Below are 14,012 nucleotides of genomic sequence, written 5' to 3'. Positions count from 1 at the left end.
CTTCTCTGCTGACCGCTGGCCCCAGGCAGTAGTCTGCAGCCTTATCCTGCTTTGCTAATGTGGGTCAGTCCAATTGTACCTGTCGGTCAGAACTGCTTCTGCTTATATGTACAGCCTTTCATGCCTGAGGTTTGAGAGCCAATTTCTATGGGTTCTGGTGCCCCTTGCTGTTCACCTTTCTTCAAGGCTTTGGTTACGCTGTGTAAAGGCGTCAGAATCTCTTCACCACAGGCAATAGTTCACTTTACAATCCCGTTCCTAGGCTGACTTCATATCTAAGCTCCAGAGAGAAGCAGAACAACTGAAATCCTATTATTTAAAATCAGAAGTGGCCATAGGCCTAGTTTTCATTTCCTTTGAAGTGCCCCACATGCTTCTTTTTCACATTTCTTTTTTTTCATTTTTATATGATACAAAATATAGGGATTGTTTTATGTTGGAAAGGTTTTTTTATTGGCAAGAAGAGTTTTTTTAGATAGAAACATTTGCAGCTCTTTTGAAACAAGCAAGATTTGCTCAAGAATCTACAAGTAGTTGCAGCCAACTTAAAACAGGTGATATAAGATGATGTGGGATATGTGAGCCTGTAACAGGCCAGTGATGATCCATCGATTGTCACACATCAGCTTAGGCAATCAGTCAAAAATATAAAGCCATATGGATAGAAACTGTAAAATGTGGGGACCAGCAGATGGCGTAATGGATACGTTGCTTGATTCCCATGTAGTCGACCACAGTTTGAGTCCCAGGCCTGTGGCTTAAACTCACGCCAGGCGCGTGTGCGTGCATGCCCAAGATCCCAAGAGGAGAATGGAGGAGAAGGGATTGTGGTGTGGCCATCCCCCCCTGGGAGGGGGGTGTGATTTCTCGTTTCGATCTCTCTGTCTTTCTGGTGAGTGCTATAGCGCGCTATAGCAAAAGCTCTCAAAAGAAAAGAAAAGAAAAGAAAAGAAAAGAAAAGAAAAGAAAAGAAAAGAAAAGAAAAGAAAAGAAAAGAAAAGAAAAGAAACTGTTAATTGTTAATTGTGTTCATATGACTTATTATTTGAATAATAACTTCAAAAAACAATATTACATAGCGGTTGGACGGTGCCTCTGTGAAGCCATCCCACATGGAAAGGTTCCAAGTTGAAGTCCAGAGACCTCTCTGCATGTGGTAGGCTTGCACTGGCTCGTGATCTGGGCCTGCCTGAAGTCTGGGGGTGGATCCCAGCATCACGACTTTGTCTGAGTTGTCTCTCTTTTGCTCTCTCTCACTCATGGAAGAAATAAATAGACAACTTTTTTTGTTTTATTGCCAGAGGGCATGTGTGCTTAGCAGAGAGTGAGAACCTCTCAATGAGGTATGGGCATAATCCCTTTTCCTCTGACTTTCCTTTCCAGCAGAATTTTATGCATGAATGCACGCATACTCAGCACATTTTTCAAGCCACTAGGGCTAAATGTGAACTGTGGTTGGCTGTGTGCATCTGGTTCCCAAAGCATAGCACTCAACCACTGTGCTACAGGGCCAGCCCAATAACAAGCTTAAAAACAAATACAATGTCAAATGAACAATATCTTAAAAATATCAGCTTTATCTATTTTTTTAGGCTGATTTTTGCTATAGGGTGAGTGTGCTCCCCAGAGAAACAGAGAGAGAGGAAGTGAGAAATAATTCCCCCAGGGGGCATGGCCACACCATGATTCCTCCCTCCATTCTCTCAGGTTTCGGTATACACACATGCGCCCGGCATGAGTTTCAAGCCACCCAGTCTGGGAGTTTCAAGCCACCTCAAACCACGGTCAGCCATGTAGGAGTCCAGCACCTTCATCACTAACCCACCTGTTGTTCCATTAGCTTTATTTATTGAGGCATGGTTACAAACCATAAAAGTCACACATTCAATGACCTCTGACAAATACACACATTCATAGAACCACTGTAACTGTTATCTACATCAAGACAGAGGGTATTTTAATTAACAAAAGTGTTCTCTAATGCCTGTCAAAGAGTAAATTATAGATATGAAGACCTTTTACTTGCTAAATATTTCAGTTTATATTTCCTAAAATCATGAATTCTCTTGTCTGACCACAGGATAATTATCAAAACCAGGAAATTAACTTTGAAACAATGCTGTTATCTAATCTACAGACCTTATTAAGATTTTGTCAGGCCAGCCTGTGATATGGTGGTTAGGGTGGCTGGATCCCACAAAGCCAACACTACAGCTCGAATCTTCAACCCGGCAGCTTCAGAAACACGCCAGGCTCATGTGAACATGTGCTAAAATCTGAAAGGAGGAGAGGTAGAGGAGAAGGGATTGCAGTCTGACTATTCCTCATAGGGTTGCGCTCCCTCTCTCTCTCTTTCTCTCTGCACGTGCCCTCTGGCAAAATTGAAAGAAAACGTAAGGATGCTGTTAATTATCCCAACAATGTCTTTTATAGCAAATGGAATCTAAAAGTTGAATTCTGTCATCTAGTCTCTTTAGTTTTCTGGTATCTGGAACAATCTTCTAAATCTTTCTTTCTCAGGATACTGGAATTATTGAAGAGTACAAGCCAGCTATTTTGTAGATTGTTCTCCTCAGTTTACTCAGGTTTATGGGATGCTTCCTCCTGACTAGGTTCAGGTCATGCACTTTGGGCCGGAATACCAAAAGCTAGGGCTGGGTTCTTAGCACATCCTCTCAGGAGACAGGCCCTGTTAGTCCCATGGCTGCAAGGTTGCCCTTGGTTATTTGATTAAGCTGGTGTCGGCCACCTTTTCCCACTGTATAATTACTGTTTTACCTTTCATAATTAAATAGTATCTGGGGGGAATAGTCCTTGAGACCCATGACATAATTCAACATTTATACTCATATGCAGTCTTCCGAGATAGTAAAATCTGAACTGGCCAGAATTAAGTTTGTGAAATTTTTTTGTTGTTGTTGCTCTCTAAAAATTTGGTGAAAGGAAAGAACTTAAAAAATGTTTTCGGGCCAGCCAGTGGCATGGTGGTTAAGGCAACTAGATCCCACATAGTCAACTGTGCAGTTCAAGTCCTGGACCCAGCAGCTTCCAAAACACACCAGGTATGTGTGCCTGCAGCCCAAAATACTGAGAGGAAAATGGAGGAAAAGAGATTACAGTATGACCATCCCCGGAGTGGAGGGAGTTACTTTCTCTCTCTCTCTCTCTCTCTCTCTCTCTGTGCCTGGCTCCATAAGCTAGTGGTTAAGGGAGAAGGAACTCACATGGCCGATCAATCAAGTGATTCAAATCCCAGCCCTGGCCCACACAGCTTGGAAAACATTCTGTGTGTGTGTGTGTGTGTGTGTGCCCCAAATTCCATCAGAATGGAGAAATGGAGAAGACAGGATTGTGGTGTAACCATGACCTGCTGTAGGGTGCTTTTTCCCTCTCTGTCCCTGGCAAGTTTTCTTTAAAAAAAAAAAAAAAGAAAGGAAGAAGGAAAGAGTTTTATAGGGTCCACGTAAAATTCTGAAGACTGGCCTTCAACCAGGCATCTGCTGTAGCTGGCCATTGCCCAGATGGGCTAACTCAACTGTAATGATTCTCCTGTGGACAGAGAGTCAGGAAAGTTTATATAGTTGGGTAAGAGTTCCAACTATGGAAAAATTCTCCCATTTTTATTTCAACTTTTAGAAAATATAATATAAATACAATATAAATATAATATAAAATACAATAAGAATATAATAAAAACTTAATTTGTGTTTTCTGGCATTTAAGGAAACCATAGTTATTAGGAACTATGTTCCATCTTTGACAAATAAGCGCCATCTTTGATGAATCAGTTTCATCTTTGACAAGTCAGTTTCTAATCCCTATAACCTTGTTTGTTTATATCAATAGTGACTGGAGTGTCTTGGTCCACACCTAACATTTTGTGTTTCTACACACATGTGACTTTCTATCAAAAGGCCCTCAGATTTTTCAACATAGTCATTTCCCTTGCCATTCAACCTTCTAGATTAACTATTTTAAAATGAACATTCCTGGCATCCAAACATGTGGTAATTAATGGGTAGGAATTATGTGCATTCTCTAAAATCATCTTCGAGGATATTTACTTCTCTTGTTTCCTTAGAAGAAGTGTGGGAAAATGTGCTACACGCATTTCTCAAAGCTAGGCTGTTACCACTTAAAAACAAAAAAATTTAAAAAAAAAAAAAAGGGGCCAGATTCTAAGTGCTTACTCATCCCTGGGAAGGCTTTTACATTTTCACACCTACCGAAGCCCGAGGCCTTCTGGTTTCAGATACCTTCACCTTATTTTTGTTAAATAAGAAATGAAGACTTAATAGTATACTCTCTGAGCATTAAATACTGCAGTGTTTGTAGCTTCCCATTCATTTACATGTCTTGACCAATGGAAGCAGAGAAAGGCCTTCTGCTGTCTTTTTCAAACAAAACCTCATGTGAAGAGAACTGAGGGAACCAGCAGTTAGCATAATGGCTATGTTGCTGGACTCCCATGTAGTCGACTGTGGTTCGCGTCCCGGACCCGGTGGCTTAAAATTCACACTGGGCACATATGCGTGAATGCCCAAGATCCTAAGAGGAGAATGGAGGAGAAGCGATTGCAGCGTGACCATCCCCCCTGGGGTGTGATTTCTCGCTTTCTGTCTCTATGTCTCTCTCTGTTTGTCTGGCAAGCGCACACGCCCCATAGCAAAAATTTCTCCCAAAAAAATGAGAACTGAGATATAACAGCACATTTGCTTATTTGGCGTCCTTGTCCTTCCCACCCTCTCCCAACTCCCACACTGGCCACAAGGTGCTCTCCCGGTGGCCTGCTCCACTGACCATTCCACTGTACATGGCTGTGCTGTGTTCCCACGAATGGGAGACTCTCTTATGCCTATTTGTATCCCGGGCACCTAGATAAATTCCCCAGGCATGTCAGAAAGTTGACTGGCTAATTGAATGCTTTGGAGATTTGATTAATATCCTGTAAGATTTCATAGCTAGAGAAAGACATAAATTTATTCAAGACGATGTGATATTTTTTTGACAATGCGATTTTTTTTTTTATAAAAGAGGAAAGCAATTTTGAATGGCTAAACAACTTGCAAATGTCACCAACCATTAAGTTGATAGAGCAGGACTAGATGTATTTGGTTCTTCTTTCCTTTTTTTCTCATTAAACTTTTTTTTTTTTCTAGAGAGAGATTTTTGCTATAGGGCATGTGCACTTACCAGACAGACAGAGAGAGACAGAGAGAGACAGGGAGATAGAAGCAAGAAGTCACCCCCTGGGGAGATGACCATGCTGCAATCTTTTCTCCTCCATTCTCCTCTCAGGATTTTGGGCATGCACACACCAGTGCTTGGTGTGAATTTAAGCCACTGGTCCAGGACTTGAACTGCAGTTGATTACATGAGAGTTCAGCGATGCAACCATTACACCATCTGCTGGTCCCTCTCATTAAACTTTTTGTTTTAATGGGTCTCAAAATTCTGTGACAGATTTTTGGTCAAGTTACTTCCATTAAAAAGTACTGGTTTTAAAAACTAATAACTTGAAACTGATTGACTAAAGGATGTACAAACACAAGAGATGGGAGTGAATGCCAGATGTGGTGTGTGTGGAGGAGTGGGGCCTAGGGAAGGACATTTGGAGGAGGGATACAGAGGCAGAGCATTGACGGGACGGGGAGGTGTGGTGTTATCTGTTGAAGATATTTTGATCAACTGGACTGGGGAGAAATGTTCACATATTGAAATGTTCACTTTGTAAGCTAAATAATGTGATTGAATGTGTAAAAAAATAAATATTAAAAAAAACCTAATAACTTGAAACTGCCACACATACACACACACAAAAAAAAAAACCAAAATGGTCCACAAAACATTTTCCTTTCCTTCTGAAGGTTTTACGATGCGTTGTCATTGTTAACTAGTCTTTTACTATTAAACTGCAATGGCCGGTTCAGACTGAGTTCTCTGACTGTTCTCCCCGCCACTGATTAAGACTAGGGTGGCAGGAATTAGAGATATTCATGTTTGTGATATAAGATGTATTTGGTTCTTATTCAGTACAACATGTATAAGTTAATTTGATTCTTACAGGATTGGGCAAAAAAACAAATTTGAGAGACAATGGGGTATGATTTTCCCCATGTTATTTACTTAGTGATGACATAGCCAAGGTTCCTGGAAATTTTCACCTGTGGGCATAACAGCCCTGAAGATCAGTCTAGTTATGGGTAACTGTCAACCTTCATGTCCAAGTGGTGTTCTCTAGAGAATCAAGTGAAACCTGCTCCATTTAATGACAGTTTTCCATTTCAGAATTGAGTGCATGATGACCCTAGAGTCTTGTTCATTCTAAACCCTTGTTCCTTACAGTCCCTCCACCTGGAATGCAATCTTTATTTAAAATTCTCTTTTCAAGACATGACTAGATTTAGAAATAAAAACAGAAAGTTGAGTGACTAAGAAGTTGAAGAAAGGTGAATAATATATGACCACATTCACATAATTTTCTAATTCTATGTGGTCAAATTCGTTCTTTTCTATGAGTTTTGCTAGGTTGTATGGTAAGATTTGTTTATCTTTATTGGAACATGCCCAGCAGCCTCTCACAGTGACTTAGTGAGAGTTCCAGTTGCTCTTTTTCCATCTATAATGTCTTATAGGATATTAACCAAACCTCTGAAGCATTCATTTAGCTAAATCTTTTCTCCACTTAGAAAAACTTAATTGTGGGCCAGACAGGTGGTTATGGAGGCTGAAGCCCACATGATTGACTGTGCATTTGAGTCCTGGACCTGGCAGCTTGAAAAATACAACAGGCATGTGTGTGTGCCCAAAATCCTGTGAGGAAAATGGAAAAGAAGGGATTGCAGCATGGTCATTCCCATTGGGGATACTTTCTTACTTTCTCTCTCTCTCTCTCTCTCCCTCCCTCCCTCTCCAGTGAATGTGCACACCCTATAGCAAATTTTAAAAAGACAAAAACAAAACACTTAATTGTCTATTTATTATTTAATTTTGAAATTTCTTCAGTCTTCATGAAAGTCCTTTGTCTGTTATGTGGATTTACAAATACTTTCTCTTTTTTCTCTTTCATTTTATTCTTTTAAAGGTGTCTTTCACATAGCAAAATCTTCTAATGTTGATGAAGTCTAATTTATCATTTTTTCTTATATGGGTTATTGCTAGACTTTGACTATCAATGTTTCTTCAAAAAGTTTTATAGCACTTTGTTTTACACTGGGGTCATGATCCAGTTTGGATTAACTCTTGTACAAGATGTGACATGTAAAAGTTTAAGCTACAGAAGTCTCACTGCATGTGACGTATAGTCTTATCGTATCCAGAGGAAGTACAAACTAACATGGCGATGAGCACACGAGGGGACAGAACATCATGGTAGTGGATAAAACAGACGAAGAACCTTCATCAGCAACTATAACATTTTATTTCCTTTAAAATAACCAGTCTTGGAGTTATGGGAAGATGACATTTAAGTAATTTTCCCTATTCCTATTGCTAACTACAACTAAAAAGACTGAATATTACATAGAAAGCAGATTTAAGATTCTGAAAGGTAGAGAGAAAAAGGCAGATTTACGAGGGCTTCTGGGGCCTAAGAAATGACATGACGGAGGGGCCCCTGGGTATGTGGGTTTCTGTCTCATATATATTCTAGATATGGATTTGAAGATGCCAGTAACCTGGAAATGCCTACAGGTGCATAGGAAAAATTCCCCAACGAAAGGCTTTTTGCTCCAGTCAGAAGACCACTAACAAGGCAATCTACCAACACAATGACATTTTAGACAGTAACGGTTAGACTCTAGCCAAACTCCACCAAAAAAAAGGGACAGCAAAACTTGGGACCAGCAGTTAGCGTAATGGGTATGTCACTGAACTCCCATGTAGCCAACCGCGGTTTGTGTCCTGGACCCGGAGGCTTAAACTCCAGCCGGGCATCCCCCCTGGGGGGTGATTTTTCACTTTCTGTCTCTCTGTCTTTCTGGTAAACACACGTGCCCTATAGCAAAAACCTCTCTAAAAAAAAAAAAATAGGGCTACGCAGAGCCTTCAAAAAGTTCATGGAAAATGCACATTGTGAAAAAACTATCTATGGATGTTAAAATGTTTTGAACCAATTTAAACTTGTATTTATAATTCTGTTTTCTCATGAACTTTTTGAAAAAGTGTGATGTTGCCTGAATATTTGTGTCTCCACCCAAATTCATATGTTGAAATCTAACCCACAAGGGGATGATGCTTGGAGGTGGGGCCACAATAAAAGACAAGAGATTAGCAGATTGAATGAAGAAACATGGCCCAGCAGGTGGCATGGAGGTCAAAGCACTGATCCCGCATGCTGATTCTGCATTCAAGTCCCAGACCTAGCAGCTCAAAAATCAGGCTGGGTACATATGCATTTGTGCCCAAGATCCCAGGAGGAAAATAGAGGGGATGGGATGGCATTCCCCTGGGGAGAGATTTCTCACTTCCTCTTTCTCTCTCTTGCACTTTCTCTCTCCCAGGCAAACACATATGCCCTATAGCAAAAAAGGAAAAAAACAAAAGAAAAAGAAATATGACCCAACTGTATACTTTTACAATAAATTTACTTCAAATATAATGATACAGGTTTTGAAAGTAAAGATAATGGGGCCAGCAGGTGGCGTGGAGGTTAAGATGCTGGATTTCACATGGTCGGCAGCCGTTCAAGTCCCAGACCCAGTGACTAGAAGGTCACAACAGGCGTGTGTGTGTGTGTGTGTGTGTGTGTGTGTGCCCAAGCTCCTGAGAGGAGACTGACAGAGGAGGAATTGCAGTTTGGCTATCTCCCCACCCCCCGGTAGGGGGGAGTGTGTGATTTCTCACTCTCCCTATCTCTCTTTCTTTCTGGCAAGAGCACACGCCTTGTAGACATTTTTTTTTAAAAAAAGAAAGAAAAGGAAAAGGATATATAGTGCAAACATTAGTCGAATGAAGAGTGGCTCAAGCAATATCGGATTAAGTGGACTGCAGAGCAAAGACAATCATCACAGGAAGAAGAGGACATTATATACAGAAAACAGGGCTTACTCACCAAGAAGACATACTACATATGTTGCAATACTAAATATCTATATACCAAACAATAGAGCAGCAAAGTATGTAAAGTAAAAACTTAGAAGTAAAAGAAGGAATAGACAAATTCACAATTGCAGTTGAAGACTTTAACATCCCTCTCTCAACAATGCTTTTCTTTCGACAATTGCTAGAACAAGTCAACCAAAATCTCGGCAATGATACAAAACTCAACCCCAATAGGTTCTAACACACATTTATAGAACACTCCGACTAAAAAGATTAGAATACACCTTCTTCCCAGTGGCCATGGAACATATACCAAAAAAGGACTCATGTTGAGCCACAAAACAGACTTTAAAAAGCTTATGAGTTGTGGGGACCAGCAGTTAGCCTAATGGCTATGTCGCTGGACTCCCATGTAGTTGACTGTGGTTCGAGTCCCAGACACAGTGGCTTAAAACATGCTGTGTGTGTGTGTGTGTGCATGCCCAAGATCCCGAGAGGAGAAAGGAGGAGAAGGGATTGTGGCGTGGCCATCCCCCCTGGGGGGGGGGGATTTTTCATTTTCTGTCTCTCTGTTTCTCTCTGTCTGTCTAGCGAGGACACGTGCCCTATGGCAAAAAACTCTCAAAAAAAAAAAAAAAAGCTTATGAGTTGTTGGGGCCAGCAGATGGCATGGTGGTTAAGGCACTGATCCCACATGCCCCACTGCACAGTTTGAGTCTTAGACCCAGTGACTTGAAAATCACACTGGGCATGTGTGTTTGTGTACCCAAAGTCCCAAGACAAAGAGAATGGAGGAGAAGGGATTGCAGTGTGGCCTTTTCCCTTGGAGGGTGATTTCTCACTTTTTCTCTTTCTTTCTCTCTCTAGGGAGCACATGTGCCCTATAGCCGACTGGACAAGAAGAAGAAGAAGAAGAAGAAGAAGAAGAAGAAGAAGAAGAAGAAGAAGAAGAAGAAAAACAGTTCATGAGTTGCATTCTTTTTATTCTTATATATTTTTATATTTTTATGTATTTTTATTCTTATATACAGATTTTTGCCTTAGGGCATGTGTGCCCGTTGGAGAGAGAAAGAGACAGACAGACAGTGAGAGGGAAAGTGAGAAAGCACCCCCCAGGGGGGATGGCCATGCCACAGTCCCTTCTCCTCCATCCTCCTCCTGGGATCTTGGGCACGCACGCACACACACCTGGCATGAGTTTTAAGCCACCGAGTTTGGAACTCAAACCACAGTCAGCAACTTAACCATTATGCCATCTGCTGGCCCTGAACTTTGGTTTTCCTTGGGCTTGGCATCATCCAGCATTATTTCATTTTCAGTCACTACTTTGCTGAATCAGAGTTAGTTCCATGACTTTTGCTATTGGCTCAAGAACTGTGCGGACAGTTGTGCCTCATGAGAAAAAAATGGACGTGATTTGCAAAAGCAAATATTTATACAATATTGTGATTTCCATTGATCAAGACTATTGACTTCAGATGGCTCTTGGGGCAAATGATTAATGTCCACCTTAAAAGTTACAAAACAGGGGCCAGCAGGCATCACGGCGGTTACAGTGCTAGACTCCCGCGTGACTGACTGTGGCTTGAGTCCCAGCCCTCGCAGCCTGTTTCCTCTCCCTCTCTATTTGGCATTCTCTGCTGAGCACATGTGCCGCAAAGCAAGTAATAATAATAATAATAATAATAATAAATAATCCTTTTTTTCTAAGTTACACAATAGAAAAAAGACACCCCACAGCTTAGATAAGAGTTATGCTGAGTGAAAAACACAAATCCCAAAGGTTACATGCTATATGATTCCACCTATATACTCCTATATTCAAGAAATGACAGATCTATTGATTAGGGCTTCTAGGGTTTAAGGAAAGTGTCGTGGAGGATGAGGTGTTGGTATGGCTATCAAAGGGCAGGAGGGATCCTTGTGTTGATGAAAATATTGTACCTTGACTATATTCATGTCAATAGCTTTGTTGTGATACTGTGCTATAGTTCTGTAAGATGCTGGAACCAGCAGTTGGCGTAATGGCTATGTCGCTGGACTCTCATGTAGTTGACTGCACTTCGAGTCCCAGAACCAGTGGCTCTTCGAGTCCCAGACCCAGTGGCTTAAACTCTTATGGGACGTGTGTGCGTGCGTGCCCAAGATCCCGAGAGGAGAATGGAGAAGAAAGGATTGCGGGATGGCCACCCCTCTGGGGGTGATTTCTCGCTTTCTGTCTCTCTCTCTCTCTGTCTTTGTGGTGAGTACATGTGCCCTATAGCAAAAATCTCTCCAAAAAAAAAAAAAGATGATTTTATTGGGGGAAACTGGGAAAAAGTTACAAAATATCACTCTGTGTTATTTCTTATGTTAAAACTATTAGTTGGGGGGCAGTCTATGGCAATGGTTAGGGGAGCTGGGTCCTACATGGCCAACTATGTAGTTTGAGCCGTGGACCCAGTAGCTTGAGAAACATGCTGGCATATTTGCACGCATGCCCAAAATCCTGAGAAAAGGGAGAAATGGAGAAGAGAGTGCCGTAGGACCATCCCCCATAAGAGGTGCTTTCTCACTTCTTCTCTCTCTCTCTCCAGCAAGCGCTCATGCCACCTGGCAAACCTAAAAAATAGAAAATCATTAGTCAGAAGCCATTACTGAGGCCCCATGCCCTGAGTTCCAACATGAGAAAAACAAAATCCAACTCAGAGAAAATGGTCACACCCTAGTAAAAAGAAACTAAAAGGGAGCTAATCAGAAACTTCCAGCTAACCTCTAACTAGGGACTTTGAGGCTCCTGTTTCACTTTGACAAACCACATAGGTTCTTTGACTTGCTTCCATGAGCATCTTGTAAAAAACTTCCCTTGGTGTTCCCTCAGTGGAACCCAAACCATTTGCTTCTCAATTAATAAATTATGGCCTTCTCAAATAAATTATTGGAAATGCTGATGTGCCTCCTAATCTTTTCACGTTTAAACTACATGTGAGTATAGAATGATCGAAAAAAACGAAGTGTAATAAAAAAAAAAATGGGTCTAAAGCCAAAGTGGCAACATTTTAGTATTCATAAAATAGTTGCTGGGTACATGAGTGTTTATTATATACTTTTCTGTTTGAACTTATTTTATTGAAAAAGAAAAAAAAAAAAAGACTTCAAGACTCAGGCCCAGAGGACCCCTGCAGGTAGAGAACATGACTCGCTTTTTCTTCAGCACTCCATGGGGCAGCGTCAGAGTGCGAGCCTCTTATCTAGCCACGTCATCCCTTTCTCATTCCTCTTCCCGTAAACCCCGTGTTCAGTCCAGTGCCTTCAGTGCAGTTGTTTTCTTGGTAAGCTGTTTCTTTTGCTTGGTTAACTGTGTCTTAGGATGCTGTTAGAGAGAGAGCAAAAGCCTCAGCACTTGAGTCTTCATTCTGTAAAGACAAAAACTATATTTACCAAAAGGCTAAAACAAATATACTTTAAGTTGTAGAAATTTAGAGAAACCATAGGGTGTTGGGAAGAATCCACAGTGTGCTTTTTCACAAAGCTGTTCTTTCACCAAAGGGGGCAAAATGTGGATGTGAGGCAAAAATTTTGAGGGTTTTTCTGTTGTTGTTTTTGATGCTCGTGTGTCTATTTTTGTATCATTGAGAATGCTTGTGGTCCTGAGCGACAGCTCTTGCACGAAACCAGCGTAACCTCCACAATACATACGAAAAGGCCTAGACCAGAGCCAGGAAGGGTGTCTTACAAATAATAAAATAATTCAAGAACAAAGTCACAAGGATAGATCCTCAGGCTTGAGGAGGGAATCTAGGTGGACCTTCAATTCCACATGGACAGAAGGCCAGTGAATGCCATTGGTGGTAGGAAGGCAGAGGCCTCCCACTCCATCCCAGTCCCATGGCAGCGTAAAAAGCAGACTGGAGGCCAGAATGATTCTGCAGAGAGCCCGGGGCAAACCCAGAGACACTCACACATTCCCAGTACATGTTAACAAAGCACAAGGATTAAAGACACATGCTGGGAAGACTGGACGAGAGGTGAGGGGGATGATGCATTCCTGTTTAGGAATTAAAGGGACTAGTGGGGAACCAGTATCTTTTTAAAAATTATTATTATTTGAGCTCACCAGAATGCATACACTGACCAGAGTCAGAGAGGGGAACGAGGAGGAAAAAACACCCCCGCTCCCAATGGGACACAGTCATGCAACAATTCCTGCTCCTCCTTTTCTCCATCCCGTTGGGATGTTAGGCATGCACACAGCATGCTTGCTGAGCCAGTGAGGTCAGGACTAGAACAATGGTTTGCCATGTGGAATCCAGCTCTTTAGGCTACAGGGCATCCACAGGAAAGTTGTGGATCTTGACTTAAGTCTCAAAGCTTATTTTTAAAAAATTAATAATAACCCAAAATGGATCGTGGACATAAATATAAAATATAAAGCTATAGGTGACAGGGCAGTGCAAGGGCACAGAATCTAGAAGCAACAAGATAGTCAAGGATATAGGACCACCAGGTTTAGGTCTGTGGTCTGCTAATGAATACTCTAGTCCTGCAGCCTCCATGGATTTTCAGGATCAATGTTTAAGCCCTCGCTTCACTTCAATAAGTTAAGCTCTTTTTTCGAATTCAAGCGATGCCACCACGAAACTCAAAATGAACTTGTGAACTAGGATTAAAAGCTAATAAACTTGAAGCCACTGGAGGTTGGGAAGGAGAAAAACGTTATTTAAGGTTGTTCACTTATAGTAATCACAATCTCTTACCTTCTCTAATTGTTTCTCTAACTTATTTGGAATAGCTTGAGATATTTTGGGGACTGTCCTGGTAACAATTTAGTGGTGATATATAGTACTGTGAGCTCTGGGGAGAAGAAAAAAGAAATTGGGGCACAGAAAAAATAATTTTTCCTCTATTCTTCTGTCTGAAATTTTCTAGAACACAGGAGCAACTATTAATAGTGCTTACTTCTGAGCAATGGGACATGGGGCTGAGTGGGG

This window comes from Tupaia chinensis, unplaced genomic scaffold (genome assembly GCF_000334495.1).
Source record: "Tupaia chinensis unplaced genomic scaffold, TupChi_1.0 Scaffold000066_1, whole genome shotgun sequence".
NCBI lineage: Eukaryota > Metazoa > Chordata > Mammalia > Scandentia > Tupaiidae > Tupaia > Tupaia belangeri.
The sequence above is the reverse complement of the archived record's forward strand: the minus strand, read 5'-3'. Positions refer to the sequence as shown.